The sequence below is a fragment of the Condylostylus longicornis genome, unplaced genomic scaffold (assembly GCF_029603195.1).
Source record: "Condylostylus longicornis isolate FDR11 unplaced genomic scaffold, ASM2960319v2 ptg000013l, whole genome shotgun sequence".
Classification (NCBI taxonomy): Eukaryota; Metazoa; Arthropoda; class Insecta; order Diptera; family Dolichopodidae; genus Condylostylus; species Condylostylus longicornis.
In genome coordinates, this window is record NW_026577982.1 from 10,060,233 (window position 1) to 10,075,993 (window position 15,761).

Below are 15,761 nucleotides of genomic sequence, written 5' to 3' on the forward strand. Positions count from 1 at the left end.
ATTACTCTCACGTACAAAAGAAGAGTACCCGGGTGCTTTTTACAAAAATTTTATAAAAATTATTTGTCATTTCCCTCTTTAAGAGGGAAAAGTAAATGTCAAAAAATTTTTGTAAATTTTCAAAAATAAAATATTTTAAAAAGAGAGTAAATAGCCTATTAGTTCTTCATTTCTTTCCTCTTTTTTTTTCCAATAAAACTCAAATTATCTCAGTAAACGAACACATTTTGTTCTTTTCAGAAATTTACATAAATTTGAATTTTAAAGCAATTTATGAGAGAGTTTTGCCTACAAAGAAGAGATGATTCAATTTCAATATTTTATAAAATATTTTATTTTTATTCAAATTCCCTCATGTGAGGAGCATAGAACTGGTATAGAATATCGTAGATGACCATGAACCAGTTTCTGGCGTCATCGAGTTTTAGTAGGTAGGTGACGAGCCTACCGTAATTAAATATTTTGAAATAATATTAATTTAATTATTTTATAGAATATGTATAAAAATAAATTACGTAGAAAGAGATAGAATAACAAACATAATTAATTTTTTAAGATATGTGGTTTATTATAAGACTTTTGTATAAAAATATTGCACACTTACCTATGGATGCAAGTAATTTAATTGTGATTTAATAATTGAAACAAATGGGGGTAAGTATCAGATCCTAAAAATACTAATTGATTCACGTAATGATTGTTTAAAATTGCAAGAATTTTTCAAATTCATTGAGTAGATAATTTGTGTGTTACTAATTAAAAATATTAACTGTTATCGTTAATTTGTGTTTACGTATACATAGTTCAAAAACTAAAAACAAAAGTAGTGCTGTAAAGTTAACATTAAAAATTTAATTAACATTTCGTTGTGTTTTCGTTTATTTATTCCATTTTATATTTCAAAATTTAAATAGAAAACAAATTAAGTAATCCTCCAATTCAATTAATAGCAAAAACACGACGATTGAATTCATTTCCAATCACAATACCCAGATGGATTAAAATTAGAGAAACGGAACCGCAACCAAAATTTATTATACCTGCTGGGGCAGCTGGTATAGCTGGACTTAAAGGTTTTCTATTAGGTGTGACAAAAGGTGCATTTGTTGGAAATATTGTTGGCACAACAACTGTTACACTAGGTGCTTTAGCAATCGATGTATACGAGATTGTAACAAATACAACTGTAGATTTAAATGCTATGTTCAATTTAAATGCCTTATCTTCCTTTGTAAATGGCCTTACATCTTCAACTCGAACGTCTAGTAAATCAGTAGGAGAACCAATATGTTTTGTAACTAGAGAAAATAAATATTTAGGTAACACATCAACAAGATCATATAGAAAACATTATCAAACAAATTCAGTGAGAAATGACAAAAGAAGTGGACGCCGAACAAACTTACGTAGAATAGCACGGCAACATAATAATTATCAAGATTTGAGAAAAAGAAATGGTAACCGTAGAAAATTAAAAAATAGAAGAGAAGAAAATTATTATAATGATTATGACGATATTGTTGATGATCAAGCTCTTATTGGTTCAATAATTGCCGCCGAAGAAAATAACATTAATGAATATGATGATATTTCTACAAGATCAACTCAGGAAAACAGTGATAAAGGAACTATAAATTGTATATTGCTTCGTAGTGTCAATTGAAATAAGTCATTAGCATAGCGTTTTTCAGATAACTCAATTGTTTTTGTACTGGATAGCAATAAACGTAGATCTCAAAAGATAAAAAAATATGTTCCTAAAACCTTTGTTTCATTTCATATTTTTTATGCTCATAGCTTTAATTGCTCATAATATCTAAGATTATCAAATTTAATATGTACTTCTTATTTAATTCTTAATATTTTTACTTTTTTTTTTAGCTAAAACAGTTTATATTAACCCAATTCCATTTAGAAGGATTCAAAGTCGACTCAAGTCATTACATAATGAAACTGCTTACAATGATGACACACCTCGTTTTATAGTTACAGCTGGAGCTGCTGGTTTAGCTGGTTTAAAAGGATTTTTATTAGGTCTAACAAAAGGTTCGTTGGCTGGCGTTGGTTTTGGAGCCGGTTCTGCTGGTCTTGGTGTTTTGGCTTTCGAACATTTTAATATGTCAAGTATGCTAAATCCAGCTAATGTAAATTGGACAGCATTATCCTCATCTATTGCAATACCATCAGTTAACTTAAGTTCATTATTTACTGATTGGTCTTTTGGTAATAGCAACTCAAATACCCAAAATCCAATTTGTATTGTAACAAGAAATGAACGTAATTCACGAGGACTTACGCTTAGACAAAAAGAAGCTAATAAACCAGAAATAATATTACTTAGAAGTGCAATTAAACAAATTCGTTCAGATCGAAATAGAATAAGACGAACACAAAATCTATTAAAAAATCGTCATAGTGCTCCGAATCGATTAGCGATTAAAGAAGATGTCAAACAACATATTATTACAGGAGAAACAGCACCATTCGAAAGACAAACTTTTGTTGGTACTGATCCAAATACTGTAAGTTGTGTATTCATAAGGAGACAGCGTGATAGCAATGAAATTAATTTAGGAAGACAAGCCGAAATTCCCAAATATAAAAAATCTAAACCGAAGCATAAACCTAAAATTCAAAATCGTTTGTCAACATACTTGGGAAAAAGAAAAGCGTTAAAACGTAGAAAATTAAAAAGACATAGACAATTTTAATTATTAGTGAGCTTAGAATAACTCAAATTTATTAATTAATATTTAAAGAATGTACTCTAGCTTTTTAAGTATATAATTTACTTTATTTATTGCATTACATAAGATTTAAAAAAAATTTAAAAAAGAATTAAAACTGAATCATTGTCCCTCCCTAACACTCAAAATGCAAGGAAACCATTTATCAATTGCCTTAGAATAAAATAGGGGAATAAAATGAGAATTATGACCTCGTAAAAATTGTGGGCATTTTGTTAAATTAAGTTTTGCAAATTTTACTATTGTATCTCCGCTACGTTCTGAGATATGATAAAAACGGTTCTAAAATTATATGGCAATTATATTAAAAAAAGACACAGTTAATTATTAGGACTCAAATAATCTGAACTATGTACATATATTTTACAAAAAGAGTGGCTTTACTTCCTTTACAATTGAAAACAGCCATAAAAATTATTCAAATCAAAAGTAAACTGATGATCTCGATGAGCTACAAAAAAAAAAAACTGTCCTACAATATTCTACACATTCACTTTTTTCATTGACAGCCAGAAAGGCAGACGGTAAAAGTATGGAAAATAGTGACAGAAAAATTAAAAATTATTCTTTTGGAATAGCTTGCGTCACTTAGAAGCCACTCGCAAAAAAACAAACACGTGTAAATATTACATAAATTATAAAATAATACAGCCAGACTTTTTTCGCCCAAAACACAAACTAGAATTTTTTGTTGAATAATTATCAATTTTGTTTGAATATGTAAATTTTAAAATTTTCTGTTTCGTTTTTTTTCTTGTTTTAATTCATGAATAGGATTAACAAATAGCTATAACATAAAATATGGTAGCCATTAAAATTTTATTTAAAGGTTCAAAAATGAATTTCTTCTTTTGTTTTTTCTTAATATCTTGATTGTTAAAAGTTTTAAAACAGAAGTTGCAATGAAATTTTATAGGTCATCGATGACGTACATCGTCTCATTGTCTTTTTGGCGAATTAAAATAATTTAGCGGTAAAAAAAAATTCTACAAAATGGTGATATATTTTTCCCTTTTCGAATTGGAATTAAAGTGAAATAGATTAAATTCAATATTTTATCGGACGGTAAAGAAAATTTACATGTAGGCAGACATGCTTTGTGATTTAAAAGAAACTTTTAAAAATTTGGACACAAAATTGACACTTTATTTATGTACTTACCTTGTTTTCTAGATTAAATTTCTTTGATTCCTTGAATTTTCAAAAGCGCAGCAATTATAAATCACGCATTATTGACTTTTCGAGTATCATGCGATCTTCATTACAACTGAGTTTTCCAAAACATCTGTTTAATGAATTATGTTTCTATACCTACTTGAACGTAAACAAGTGAAATTTTCTAAAATCATGAAATACTGGCATAAATTAAAAATTATATTTAAAATATTAATGGAGCACGAATTGCATATATTATCTGTAATAACTTGAATGCAACACTCTGCAACATCATCTAACAACTTACTAAATCAACTGCTTAAATTTTTGTCATAATGACACATGCATACAGCGGCATGTTTAATATGTGTGTAAATTTTTGTATTAAAATGTAAAATATTAGCAATTTGCAGCAATTTGTAATTTGATTGGTTTAATCCATTTTATAGCCTTTTTGTACGTCTTGGTTATTGAAGTGAACTTTTAATAATAATGGCAACTCTATATAATTTATATTAAGTAGATTAACACTTAATCAAATTTTATAAATTATTATTTTAGTTTAGAATGTTTCAACTGCTCTGTTCAAATGTTCATAAAGTTTAGTTTCTGCAATGTTCTTAAAATAGGAACTCATTTAATTAGTTATAAAATAATACACAGTATTTTCATTTAATACTGATATAATTAATTGTCGAATATATTTTTATATATAAATAAATATTAATTAATTAATTTAAGATGATATTCAATGAATTTACATTAATTCCATAACAATGTGCACATTTTATTTTACATTGGCGAAACATCAAAATTAAAAAGTTATCGAAATTTTCTGAGATTCTGATAAAAATTTTTTAGTTCATTTAAAATATCAACCATTAGGAGTTGTCGGAGGAAATGTTGTAATTGGAGGCGGTGGTGGTGGAGGTGGAGGAGGAGGTGGTGGAGGTGGTGGAGGTGGAGGTGGTGGGGGTGGAGGTGGCGGTGGCGGTGGAGGTGGTGATGGTCCTGGTGGTGGTGGAGGTGGTGGTGGTGGCGGTGGTGGTGGCGGTGGTGGTGGCGGTGGTGGAGGTGGCGTCGTTGGAGGTGGTGGCGGTACTGGTGGTGGTGCTGGAGGTGGCGCTGGTGGCGGCAGCGGTGGTGGTACTGGAGGTGGTGGTGGAGGCGGCGGTGGCGGTGGCGGATTTGGTGCTGGAACCAGAATAATGTTTATGACTTCCGGTGATGAAGGTGTTGCTTTAGATATAAAAAATCTCCCTTCAATATGTTGCGCTAAAAATCAAATTTATTTTTTTTTTAAATTGTTTGGTCTTATTTCCAGTTCTTCTTCTTATTTCTAAGTGTGAAGACTCACATGGTGCAAATTTATTTCGAAAACAGTTTTTATCGTTTTAAATTTTTAAGTTCTTTTAAGATATTTCCACTAAAATACAAAAAACTGGATATTTTTCTATTCATAATATGATTTGGACCATGTGAATTAATTAATGAAAATACACTTTTTTTACTCACAGAAAGTTACCGCAAACAGCATAGAACAGAATAAGTAAAAAATTAGGTAATGCTTTACCATATTAGAAAATTATTTATCTCACTACCAAATAAAATACCCGAATCTCGCGGAATGGTAAGTGCGATATCTTTTATCACTTTAATATTTAAATTGTACAAGTTCATCCGGTAACGATTCTTTCTACTTTGGAAACTGAAAATGAAATAATCTGAGTTGTTGTCTTCTAAATCTATTTTATCAGAATGTGTTTTTCTACAGTTACATATAAGAAATGTAAATTGAGTTCGAAAAAGTTGCTTACTCCATATAAAAATCTTAATATTTATTCGAAAATCTAACACACCGAAAAAAAAACTGAATTCTCAATACAGAAAATAGACTAGTATTGAAATATTCAGAAACTAAGATAGTAGGTGATTAAAAATTTCGTATTGACTTTAAACCTACTATGGGGTATTGATTAATGCGTTGATTAGCCTAGAGAAACAATATTATTTTTGATTAGAAATGCTTATTTTTTTAATGGTTAACGGTTAACTATTTTGGTTTCTTATTATTTTCAATAAGCACGACTGTTAATTATTAATGATTTCTTCAAATGAATTGTGTGAAGTGAAAGGAATCCTTTCCATTATGTGAAAGGAATCTTTATCATATTATACTCAATCAAAGAGAACTGTCTGCAGATATATTAATACTCTTATTGCCAGAAGTGCATTTACATGTCCCGTGTTGCAAAATTATGTAAACAACAGTTATTTAAGCAAATTCTGCCCTTTTGAAATGAACCAAAAACATATCATAAACCTATCATATTGAAAATTATATTAATATTGATAATGTTGAAGAAGCTTTTAAAACAAAATTTTAATAAATGATTAATATTAATTTATTAATTTTGGAAAAATAAATAATTTAATAGCCAAATATTTTATTTATCTTTTCTTATTCATGTTTTATTAATGAAAAATTTAAGGGTTTCCAGATGAAGATCGATAAAGTTTTTGTTTTATTTTGTATGGAGTAAAATACTTAACACAATTGCTTGAAAATAATAAAAATTAAATTCAATGTAGGCTTAAACTGTGGTTCGTTAAATAAGTATATATGTATGTACAAGAAGGTTTCCGTACATAAACGATCGGTCAGATGCCATTACAATTAGAAAGAATAAAAATTTGATGCGTGCAGAGAGAGACATAAAGAACAGACTCAGATTTGCTAGAATACCATTCGGAAGACTATGGGCAGTCTGAAAGGATTATTACTTAACAAAGGGTATGAAAATAAAAATATTCGACGAGTGATTCAAACTCGTACTCTAATATGGCAGTGAGACAAGACTGAAAAAAAGAAAGCTACATAGATAGGGTGCAGATCTTTATCAATAGGTGCCTACAAATAATATATGAAATATTCTGGTCAACAATAATGAGTAAAAAAGATCTCTGGGAATTAACAGTAACCAGTATACACTTAGATCAGAAGAAAAAAATGGAGCTGGACAGGCCACACTCTGCGAAGGCCAATAAGTAACATCCCACGGAAAGCCTTTGAGTGGCAGGGTAAAAGAAATAAGGGGCACCCGAAAATATGGTCCGAAATGTTTTGCAGATACCACATGCTCCCAAAAGGAGTAGAAAAGGGAAAAAAATATAATGTATATAATACTAAGGATAAAAAAAATAACCCTATGCTTAGTTGCAGATTGTATTATGTATACAAATGAGCTTAAATATATCAGAAATCCAATAAGAACATGTTTTAACATGTTCTTATTGGATTTCTGAAATATTGGAAACACGAATTAATAGTGTTTTATAAAAACCATGAAAAATTATTGCTGAAATTTCTTAATAATATTTCTAAGTTAATTGAAAACTTTTAAAATGGTAGCCCAAATCAATAAATTAATACTGCATTTATAAAAATGGAAAAATACCAGGCCTAATTCTAAATATTTACCACACATGGTAACTTTCCCGACTGTTTCTTTTAAAAAGTATAAATAATATAATATTATGAGCTACTTCTAAAGAAATCGAAAGTAAGCCCTTTTTTGCTATACGGTGGTAAAAGATGATCACATCAAAACTGTTTTTTCTATTACTCAGAAAATAATGCAATTATTTTTACTCTACTTTTTGTATACTTTTTTCACGGTATGCTTATTCCATAACGAACCTGAAGAAATCAGTTGCAGTACATAATTAGCTGCTTTTTTATATAATTTTGTATGTTATAGATCTTGAATCTTATATATTGTGAACGGAATCGAGGGGCATATACAGCTGCGGATCTGGCATATATACAAAGTAAGAATTTGCAATAAGCGGCAGAAATTACCAGGACATTATGCGCCATGTGCAATGTTATTGCATGTTGTCATTACTTTCGGTTGAGGACAGTATACTATTTTATTTGTTACGGTGTACTGTCAACCACAGATATTATCAGATATAATTATGCTTCAGAATTTTTTGCTGCTACTGAATAGTTCTAACATCTGGGCTTTGAATTCTTTTCCTTTGATTATATTACTATTTCTACAAAAATGTCCCGAAATATTGAAATTTCGATAAAATTTTAAAAAATTTCATAAGCGAGTGACACAAAAAACAAATTTTAATGTAGGAAAAAAAGAAAGTTATTTTTTTCTTTTTGATTTTTTAAATGTAAATTTGAGTAAAATAATATGGAAATGGTAATCAAAAGGTGAACTTATCATTAAGTTGTTGAATGAAAATGGATTAAAAATCTATTGCCAAAATAATGGCGGTCAAAGAGCAAAAAAAAATACTACAAATAGAAAAGTAACGCTAAAATTCTTCATGTTTGTTCCAAAAGCCATAAAAAATTTAAAAATAACTGGAAGTTCTTTTGTTTTGATATTTTAATTTATTGCCTCCAAATTAATACAAAATATTATTGAATTGGTAAAGTTGTCTAAAACGAAAAAAAATAAAGTGTTTAATTTTAAGTTAAGCGTCGATTGTTATATGAATTTGCACGAGTATAGTATTTTAACACCAACATGACGCCTCAAAATATACTCCGGTATTCCGTCAGCCTGACTATTTGTACTTATTTTTATTTAAATAAAATATTTTGCATAACTACATTTCACATGCGGTAGTTCTACAGTCATATTCTCTTAGGAATAATGAGGAACTACATTAGGCATTTAATTTCGTCTTAAACCCCAGATACAAATGGAATTTTTTTAGTATTTTAGGGTTATACAATTTAGTACAAGTATATATTAATTAAAACAAGTAGGTTTGACAACGTTTAAAATAACAAAAGTTTAATGTTATTATTTTTTATTTTGAACAAGAATCTTTGTATTGAATCTGAAAATAGTACTATTGAAATAAATTTCGAATAAATAGAACTCTGAAATTTTTCCTTTACTTTTACTATTAACTTTAATAAATTTTTTTAATAATTATAATTCTAATTAAAACTACACTATGTTTTAAGTATACATTGTGATTTTGAACTTCAACCTATTTTAAAATAATGATCACTCTGTAATCCCAATGCTTTGAAACGGCATTGACCCTTTCGGTAAATCGTTTTAACCTCCAGTTGGTGGTACTGGTGGAGGCGGTCCTGGTGGCGGTGGTTCTACCGATTGCGGTGGTAATGCGTCGGAGGGTGGCGGAGGTAACCCTGGGGGTGGTGGCGGTGGTGGCGGAAGCGGTGGCGGAGCTGTTATTGGTGGTGAAGCGTCAGGTGGAGGAGGACTTGTTTGTGGTGGTGGAGGTGGTGGTGAAACTGGAGGTGGTGGCGCTGGTGAAGTTGGTGGTGGAGGGGGTGAAGCTGTTGTTGGTGAAGGGCTTGTGGCGGTCGGTGACGTTGTTGGTGGAGAAGTTGGTGTTGCTGTTGGTGCTACTGTGGGTGTTGCTCCCGGTTTTACTACAACATTTATGACTTGTGGTGATGGTGTTGGTTTAGATGAGAAAAATTTGCCTGATATATTTTGAGCTACAAGAATATTAATATTTTAATTTTGTATTTTTTTTGCCTAATTGTTCGTCTAATATTTTAGTTCCAATTCTTCGAAATTTCGCTAATACAAATTAAACATAAATTTGTTGAAATACACAAACATTTCATATTTATAGTTTACATTTTTTAGGGTTCTAAATTTGTATCTGATCACACGAAATAAATATTAGTTTAGAATTGGAACTAAAACTAATGACATTGTTAAAATTAATATTAATAAACTTTATTTTACTCACAAAAAGTTACTGCACACAGTATAACCAAGAAATAGAACACGCAGAGAATGTGGTAGCATTTAAGCATGTTAAAAATCTCTTTCTTTGCTATCTTCCAAATGTAATAAATCCAAACAATAATACTGAATAGGTGATCCTTTTCTAAATTAATTCTTAAAATGTCCAAATGAATACATGCGATGAAAGGTTCCTTTTACTTTGAAAGGTAAAATCAAAATATCTGAATTTCATTTTGTTAATTCGATTTTATTTGAAGGTGGTTTAAAATCAGTATACAAGACACATTGCTTGAATTTGAAAATAGTTTGTTGTTCTAAATAAATTCTAGACAAAAAAAATTTTACAAAATTAATCTTAGTAGAACTATAAAAATAATATCGTGTGGTATACACACATAAGGTAAAATTTTTATACATGACTGTGACGCTTTCAATGAAAAAGTAAAAAAATTTGAATGCTTTCCATTTCACTAGTACTTTCATTTCATTTAAACTTACAGCTCCTCATTGACAAAATGTATATGGTTTGCTATAATTTGTAGGCCATCCAATGATAGTTTATAAATTTTTAGGTATAAGAAGAACTATGACTTGTTTATTAAATTGTGCGGCTGAGTTCGTTTGATGCATGTAGAGTGTTTTTACTATTTTTTTCAAATACCAATCGAATTTGCAATAACATAATTTCTTTCAATAATATTCTTATATACATATATATTTCTAATGTAGTCCAATCATCAAATCAAAACTCAAACAATTTAATATAGAATATTACTAGATATTCACAGAACACTTAAATAAATTTAAATATTGTATTAATAATATTGTAAACTTTTATAAGTGACACTAGTTGTACTATATTGTAAACGTACTATGAAAATATTGTTACAAACGCATTAAACTAAATAAGCTTTTTGGACAAAACAAAATCAAACGATTTAAATTAATTAATTATGGAAACTTTGATTTAAATTTATTTTATTATTAGAAGCTTATAGGGTTTCCAAAGGAGAAGAAAAGAGATTCTAAAAAAATTCTAATTTTACGTTTTCGTTTATTAGAAAATTGTCAAATAGCTTTTTATATGGTTATTTGCCATTGATATTAAAAATTTTGAGAATTCAAAAAATAATCATGCCTTAAGAACTCTTTTACAGCAATTTTTAAATTTCGAAATAATCAGAAATGTTTGAAAGAAATTAATAGAACAAGATATTAAACTTTTCTGTCAAATAAACAGAGTGTTCTTGCTTTAACTAAAAATTGGGATTTTAACTAAACATTTATAATTTGTGACTATTAGAAAGTAAGGATATTAAGTGAAAAACAGTAACTCAATGAATTAAATGAAGGCTCATCTGATATATGATTACAAAATTTCGAACAATATTTGGCAAGCTTGATTGAAAATATTCTTTGAGCTTTGTATTTATTTGGACTTTCATCGCAAATATAAAGACTCCGGGAGCATTGTTCTACTTTTAATAAACAACTATTTATTGTAAGTCCAAAAAGTTAACATGTTAAATATGTTGACCTCTTCGAACTTACAAAAAAAAAAAAATCGGGGTGACAGTGATGACGAATCACGTGTTTTTAAAAGTGTAAAGCATGTAGGGGGAATATACTAGCTTTTACCAAATCATTTTAATTTTATTGAGGGTATTATTGAGTGACTATTGTGTAAGATCTTATAGTGAGATCAATTCCAAATTTATGCGAATATCGCTTAAAAATTGTTTTCATATTAATAATTTTTCCGTAAAAATAGGGAAACACGCAGTATGGATAAATTTATGATTTAGTTTACGCTTTATATAATATTTATTAATCTTAAAATTTATTTTTTTTTTATATTATAAATTCAATAGCACATAACACTTGAATCTCTATATTCGAGTATATACTCATTTGAACAAATAATCGAAGGGTATCCATTAAATATTTACCACTCCATTTGTAACGATAAGAACCAACAACAGAGTCATCCATTTTTCCCGGCAATAACTTGAAAACTCCTATAGCTAGACTAACTGATTTTTCACCAAGCAAAAAAAATTGCTGCCGTGATCTAGTTCAGCAACTTGTAAGGCGCAGAGGAGCATAACTCCGCTACCGTGAGAGCAATATCCCGCAGTATTTCCCTTCTCCAGCGAGCGGGAAGAAGATGTACTAAGGTCCTTTCATCTTCTACAAAAAATTTACCATCCCAGCCCACTATGGCGCCTCGTAAGTCTCCGTTAACCCGACACGACCTCAGTGAGAATTCTCGCCTGATTCTTTCCCATCCCTATAATTTTCTTAAATCACTTCTGGCCATAGTTTCCCAGAAGCTATTTAAACTGCCACAGCTCCGGAAAATTTCTCCAACAGAGCAGTCGCGCCCTGTCTGATTTCTTGCTTAGTTTCCAAAAATAGTATGTGATTCGATCATGCAGTACGTATCCTCCTTGTCTCATTTCCTTTTACGCCCACATAGCCTGGCACCTAGTACAAGATGATTCGATTGCACCAATCCAGTGCATTGATTTTCTCAAGACATCGTCATACTACCGCGGGGGATGTTTAAAATTAACTCCATTGTTGTTATAAGATTTGGTTTTTTAAACAACCTTCCACAATAATCGGTCAACTCTATTTCTTTATTTGTTTTTTAAACAAATAAAGAAATAAAACAACATTTAAAATTTTTAAATTAATTCTTATAGTAGAAATTCTTGGTGATTCTTTCTACTTTGAAAACCAAAACTAAAATGATTCAAATTTTTGTTTGTTGTTGCAGATTTTTATTGAAAATACCATGCGTACACATTCAATCAGATTCTCTGGAATATATTATTTAATATTACCCGGTATAAAAAATAATAAGTAGATATTTGTCGACTCACTTTGGTTAATTTAAATATGAAGCTTTGCCTGGTGAACACTAGCTTTAATATTCAAATTACTATTTATAAGAACACTAGCTGATAATTTATTCAAATTACTTAATAAGGGTTTGTCTCGTGAACGAAGCATGCACGATTTTAAATGTGAGAGTTCTTTTACGCATAGGTTAGCAAACATTTGTATTTTTGCCTATTTAACCAACCTAATCAATTTAATTAATATTTTAGCTATAGGTTTTCTTAAGCATTATATCAGTACAATTTTGTAGGCAAACTTGCGCTGTATAAATAAATGCTGTGAAATAATGTATAAGTTATCAACAATACAGGCAAATTTTTAACACGACTACTGATCGTCAGGGACAAATCATCTCTGCACTGTTTTCTTTCATAGAATCATCATACTATCAAACTATCGAAAATATATTGTGTAACATGTATCAAGTTGCTGTTTTGATTTTATTCCCTAATCTTTTCTATCTTAATTAATTTGAAACTAAAAAATTTTCTAGGAAGTATAAGTAATAAGAAGAACCTCTTACAAAAAAGTATAACTACATTTTTCTTGATAATTAAGCAACCTACTAGTATATACCCAATTTTAAATAAGTTAGTGTTGTACAAACTAGATATTTAAAAATACTTTAGGTATAGTAATATAAACACATTCAGTGAAACTTATATTGTAGTATTCAGAAAACAATAATGGGGCAATGGTAGATTCTAAACAAAACCTTAATCTAATCAATTTAGGAAGCTTAAAATTAATTTTGAAAGAAAGCTCAGATAGAAAAAACAATAATTTGATTAATATTTTGTTAGTAATTAAGAGGGAAAGATCTGTGCCAACGATTAAAAATGAATTTTATTAAAAGTTTTAGATTATTTTTTTTCTTCTACTCTTTTTTAAACAAACAATCAATTTTAAATGAAAAGTGACCATTTGAGAGTAAAATTGTGTCAAACATCTTTCTTAGCTAATACACATAACAAATTATTTTAAGGCAGGTATTGTTGCCACACCCAAGATTTCGGTTTCCTTGTGTATTGAAATTTTATACATCATATATCGTTGATATAAAGATTTTGAACCGAACTTTCACAGGACGCTGAGTACAGATTGAGTGCCGACATTGGCCAATGTATTTACATATTTTTCGGAATTTTTAAAAAATAAAAACAGTAATAATTTTATACATTACCACCTTGTTTACATTTACGACAGTTTCATGTACCGGAAAAGTTTGTTGTCCGACTCACAATAATAATTTTGTTCAATATTTTAAATAATTTACAATTTTTTACTTTTTGAGTTGTATAACTCTATCTTTAGTGTTTAATTCCTTTGTTCAAATTCCTTTCTTTGAATCACTCACATAAACTTGTTATTTCTAATTTAATTATAATTGCTATTTAAAAATTCTTTGAATATTGATAGCGTTTTTTTACTAAATTTACACAAAGTTTACAAATTAAAAGTAAAGCTGCTCTCGTATATATGCAATTTTTTTTTAAATATTTCGAAGTGACACCAAAATTAGTTGCCCATGTTCCCACGTTTTAAATTATAAATTGATAAGGTATAAGTGTAATTGTTATATACCATAATTTATTTTTTATATTCACTTAATGTTTCTTACTTTTTATAAGTTTTCTCACTTTTATTTGTTTTATTCAATATCACTTAATCATTATTTCTAACTGTTATTGATTATTTCCAAATTTGGAAAGAAATATTCGAATTCAATATTACGGTTCATTATAATACATATAACACTTTGAAGCTTTAAATTTAACGATCAACTGTTGAAGTCCTACTTAAGTAAATCTAAGTATGTCAAAATTCCTCTATATTTTTAAAAATATAACAATTTAAATTTTTAATACTTTATTCATGGTCACAATATTAAATTCCAATATAAATATTTTGTGTAATATGGGTTTGACAATTTAACCACCGGGTGTTGTTGGAGGGAATGTTGGTATTACCGGGGGTGGTGGTGGTACTGGAGGAGGTGGTGGTGGTGGGGGTGGCGGTGGTGGTGGAGGAGGAGGCGGAGGTGGTGGTGGAGATGGAGGAGGAGCTGGCGGTGGAACTGGAGGTGGTGCGGGTGGTGGAACTGGAGGCGGGACTGGTGGTGGTACCGGAGGTGGAACTGGTGGTGATACTGGGGGTGGTGGTGGTGATGTAGGTGATGTCGTAGCTGGCGTTGTTGGTGACGGTGGAGTTCCAGTTGGTGATGTAGTAGCTGGCGGACTTGGCGCTGGAGATGGTGAAGGTACTAGAATAATATTGATGACTTCTGGTGCTGGAGTAGCCTTGTACATAAAGAATCTTCCTTGTATACGTTCAGCTAAAAAATATTATTATTTTAGTTTTTATTCAAATCCACAGTTTTCCTAAATTTAGTGCGCTTTTAATTTATTATTTTAGTTAGAATTTAAGTTTTTTCGATTATTCACTTGTATTAGAAACTAAAAAAAAACCAATGAATATTTTCATTTTTTTTTATTTGATTTAAATCTAATCTTGTTTGCACGTGTTAAAAATTTACATAGATTAAAGTGCCGAAGTCACTATATTTTATTTTTAACTCACAATGTATTTCAGGAAGCAGCGTAATTAAAAATAAGCAAATATAACTTATATAATTCCATTTCAACATATTGGAAAATCACTTTTGACACTTTGCCGAATTATTAAAGTTGAAATTATTTTAAGTTAATTGAATTTAGTGCGGTTCATTTCTTAATTTTTTTTTAAGTTACTGATGCGCCCCGATGGTTCTACCTTGAATACTGAAGCAAGAATAAACTTAATTAATTTTTCCAAAATCGTTTTATTGTATAGGATTTTTAAAGGAATGCTATGCCATGTACTGAAAATAACATTTGAATTAGTTGAATTTGCTTTCTATATAAAATTAGTTGGCTAACGACGGCTTAGAGCGAATTTATAAATAAGAAGAACAATTTAATTGCCAATAAAATACAAAAGACTAAAAAAAAATTTAAAAAATTAAAAATATTATGAAATTATAGACTATTGTAAATAGCAATAGTTTGACTACATACCTATAGGATATGATAATTTTTTTTTATTACTACTTCGCTCCTGGGAAGGAGCATAAGGTCGATGCACAATATTGTAGATACTCAAGAATCAGTTTCTGAAGCCATTAACTTTACTACATAGTTGACGAGCC